Source organism: Hyaena hyaena, unplaced genomic scaffold, assembly GCF_003009895.1.
Source record: "Hyaena hyaena isolate Hyena2069 unplaced genomic scaffold, ASM300989v1 scaffold_55, whole genome shotgun sequence".
Classification (NCBI taxonomy): domain Eukaryota; kingdom Metazoa; phylum Chordata; class Mammalia; order Carnivora; family Hyaenidae; genus Hyaena; species Hyaena hyaena.
In genome coordinates this window covers 3906890-3911232 of record NW_024080687.1, presented here as the reverse complement: position 1 = coordinate 3911232, position 4343 = coordinate 3906890, and positions in this window count along the sequence as shown.

The window sequence follows — 4343 nt, the reverse complement described above, 5'->3', positions numbered from 1 at the left end:
ATATATGTATATATATACACGCTATATGTAGTGTATATATATAGTGTATGTATATGCATATATACTGTATATATATGTGTGTGTGTATTAATTTTTTAAATGTTTATTTATTTTTGAGAGACAGAGAGAGTGTGAGCAGGGGAGGCACATAGAGAGAGGGAGACACAGAATCTGAAGCAGGCTCCAGGCTCTGAGCCATCAGCACAAAGCCCAGTGAGAAATGAATCGTGAGATTATGACCTGAGCCGAAGTCGGACACTTAACCGACTGAGCCACACTGGCGCCCCTATAGTATATTTTTTGATGAGCAGTATTAAAATTTTTTTTTAACTATAGTGTATCTTACCAGTTTTTTCTTTTGGAGTTGGCATTTTTGATATTTTAAGTAGGCTCCATGCCCAATGGGGAGCTTGAACTCATGACTCTGTGATCAAGAATTGCACACTCCCACCAACTGAGCCAGCCAGGCTCCTCCACCCCTTATTTAAAATTTTTTCCTCTTCAAAATTATGAAGATGTTCTTCTATGTTTTCTTCCAAAAACTTTATTGTTTTACCTTTTACGTTGGATCATAACTCACCTGGAATTGTTTTATAATATGATCTGAGATTGGGATTAAGATTCATTTTTTTTTTTTCTCATAGCAATATTTAACTGACTGGGCACCATTTATTAAAAGCATCATACGTTCCCCCGTTGCATTTTCTCTGGTGTCAACCTGTTTTTAGAATTCCCATTTGGTCTCTCTTTCTATCCTTAAGCATTATATTAATTAATTAATTGATTAAAATTTTACTTTTTTTGTTTTTAATTTATTTATTTTGAGAGAGAGGGAGAACATGCATGCATGTATGCAAGGGAGGGGCAGAGAGAGAGGGAGTGAGAGAAAATTCCAAGCAGGCTCTGTGCTGTCAGCATGGAGCCCCATACAGGGTTGTCAGCAGAGAGCCCTGATGGAGGGCTCTATCTCAAGAACCCTGAGATCGTGACTGAACTGAAATCAAGAGTCAGAGACTTAACTGACTGAGCCACTCAGGCACCCCTTAAGATTTTATTTTCAAGTAATCTCTCCACCCAATGTGGGGCTCTAACTTACAACCCTGAGATCAAGAGTCACATGCTCCACCCTCTGAGCCATTCAGGTGCCCTTCTTTACCATTATTTTAAGTAGCTGTATACTATTTCACTGTCTGGAAGTGTCATAACTTACTCACCCAATCCCCAATTGCTAAGCATTTAAGTTGCTTTTGATTTGAACATTTTTTCTTTTTTTAATTTTATTTTACACATAGTTTATTGTCAAGTTGGTTTCCATATAACACCCAGTGCTCATCCCCACAAGTGCCCTCTTCCATGCACATCTCCCCCCCCGCCCCCCGTACACACACCCATCAGTCCTCAGTTTGTTTGAACATATTTTCTAAGACTTATCTCCGTACTCCAAAAATAACATTTTCTATTTAATCATTGAGTCTTATATATCCCTCTTCGGAGTTCAGTATGTTGTGGATTTTTTTTTAAGTTAAACTGTGCTGTGGAGTAAGGGAGTAAGGGCCTTCTCCGGGGGCTGTGGAATAGTAGCTACTATGCCAAGGAAGGGTCTTTTCAAGAGTCAGAGTTCATGGGGCTATTGGCAGAGTCACTCTCATGCATAGGGTGAACTGTTTCTGGCTGCAGTTGCAATCCTGGAACTTGAAGAGCAGCTTTGACCTTGTATGCACATATATGAAAAAAAGAAGACTGATGAAACTTTCCTTATCCTGACAAAATTTCCTATCTACCCCCTCTTTTTTTAATGTTTATTTTTGAGAGGACAGAAGGGGCAAAGAGAAAAGGAGACACCAAATCTGAAGCAGGCTCCAGGCTCCGAGCTGGCAGCACAGAGCCCGATGCAGGGCTCCAATGCACAGACCATGAGATCATGATCTGAGCCAAAGTCAGACACTTAACGGACTGAGCCAGTCAGGCTCCCCTCCACCCCCTCTTCTGAGGGGCCCAGCCCTCTTGATTCTACCCCATTTGCCAGGGAAATCTTCCTTCTTTTGTCCATTACTTGTCCTGGACCCTGCATCTAAAATCTGAAGATAATTCAAGTCCCAAGTAAACTGTCCTAATGAAGATGTTTGGGGAAACAGTCACAAGGGATGAGCCCAGAAATGCTCATTTTGCCAAGATAAACTTAAACTTGTGGCAGAAATGATCTGGTTTAAAGACTTGCTGCCAGGCACCAGGCCAGCCAGCTCAGGCCAGAGCAAAGGGAGAAGCTGGGAAGCCACGGGTGGGTCAGCCTGTCTATGGCTCAGGAAGTTCTGGTCCCAGCTGTGGATGAAGATGCTCTTCCAGCCTTCCTCCCACCTCGTCCAGGAAGAGTGGGTCAGAGCCAAGAGCCACACAGATGTTCCCTGTGAATGACAGAGGCAATGAAAAGGCCTAGGAAGGTGGAGAGAGCTGATCTGAAAGAGACCAAGGTGGGAGGGGGCTGCAAGGAAATCAGAAGAAAGGCCTGACAGAGTGAATGACACTGTCCTGTTTGCTTTCATCTTAATTAACGTGGTTTCCTTACAAACCCCTGCTGATTCCCAGCTGGTTGACTCAACCATAACAACACACGCAGGGGCCCCGGGCCCTGAGCCTCCCAAGAAAGGTTTCGTTTCATTTGTAGCCACTGCCCCTCCTCCCCCACTGGCCTTGTGCAGATGGGGGAAGGGACAGCACCTCATTGGAGAACTCTAGAGGTTGGGGGACAGCCAGGGACTGCTTGCTTTGGGCTCCCCTGGCCACTCACGTGTGTTTCCCAGGACCTTTGAAAAAGGGGCAATTCCTTGCTTGTCTGGGCTGCTGCCTCCACAGGTAGAAAAGGGGGTGGGTGAGGAGACCTTGGACAGAAACCCATTGCTTGGTGGGAGCCTCCCCACAGGGGTGTCCTGTTTGACTCAGTGGGCCTAGGAACTAACTACAAGGCTATGTGTAGAGTCCTGGTTCATTCAGGTTTCCCATCAGTTTTTCAGAGTTGATTCTTTTCCTCACTGGGACTCTTACTCTGTCCAAGTTACACACCTCATCCCCTCATTTACTTCTTTGACTCATCTGGCCAGCAAATATCAATTGAGCAGCTACTATGTGCCTTTTGTAGACAAATGATTACAGGCACCAGGGGATACTCTCCTGAGGTGAAAGCTCTTGTCTGACAAAGAACCATTTTGTTTCTGGATGATTGCCCTGGGATCTATTTGCTTTCTCTCACCTCCCCCACTTTTTAAAAAGCTTTTTTTTTCTTTTTTAGTGAAATAAAATATTTTCAGAAAAAGCACCTGGCTGGCTCAGGAAGAGCATGTGATTCTTGATCTTGCGGTCATGAGTTCGAGTCCCACGTTGGGTGTAGAGGATTACTTAAATAAATAAATAAATAAACTTAAAAAAAAAAAAAAAAGCTTGAGTGCCTGGGTGGCTCTGTTGCTTAAGCCTCCAACTTTGGCTCAGGTCATGATCTGGCAGTTCGTGAGTTCAAGTCCCACATTGGGCTCTCTGCTGTCAGCACAGAGCCCACCTCAGATCCTCCCCACCCCACCCACCCCCGTCCCCACCCTGCTTGTGCTCTCCCTGTCTCTCTCAAAAGAAAAAAAGAAAAAAAAAAAGAGAAAATGCTGGACAGAAAAATTAACCAATGGTCACCTACTTGTGACACTAACTGTGGTAGTTAGGAGCTAGGTCAGCTATGCATGACAGAAAACCCCAAAGAACAGTGACTTAAATAAGATGCAAAGGAGACTCTGGAGAGAGAGAGAGACTCTATCCAGGTTGTTGCTCAGCCATAGTTCTAGAAGACTGTCTGAGTACCAGCCACTCTGCCCATATAGTCTAGGGAGAGGAAAGGAGGAATACATGAAGAATGGCCTGACCCGCCATCCTTTAAATCCTTCTGGACATTGTACACACTTCAGCTTTTATCCCTTGTATTGCCAGAACTTAGACATAGAGCTACACCTGGCTGTAAGAACTTTTGAGAAATGCCTTAATTCTGGGCAGCCACATGCATGGCTAAAAATCAGAGGTGCTATTATGTGCTGAGAAAGAAGGATGGAATAGATGTTGGACAGTTAGCAGCCTATGCCATGACCATAATCCATGACGTGCTTTGAGGGTGTGTTTCCAGCTGATGGGGAACACATTGCTATGCGAGGTGACCTGCTCCATTTTTGGATAGCCCAAAGCTGCCCCCCTTTGACCTCTATCTGATGGTCCTCGCTCTGCCCTCTAACTTTTTTTCTACACATTGAAAGGCCATAGCCTTTCAACTTTCAGAAGTCAACACTGGCACCCGAGTCAGTTTTGGTCCAATCATC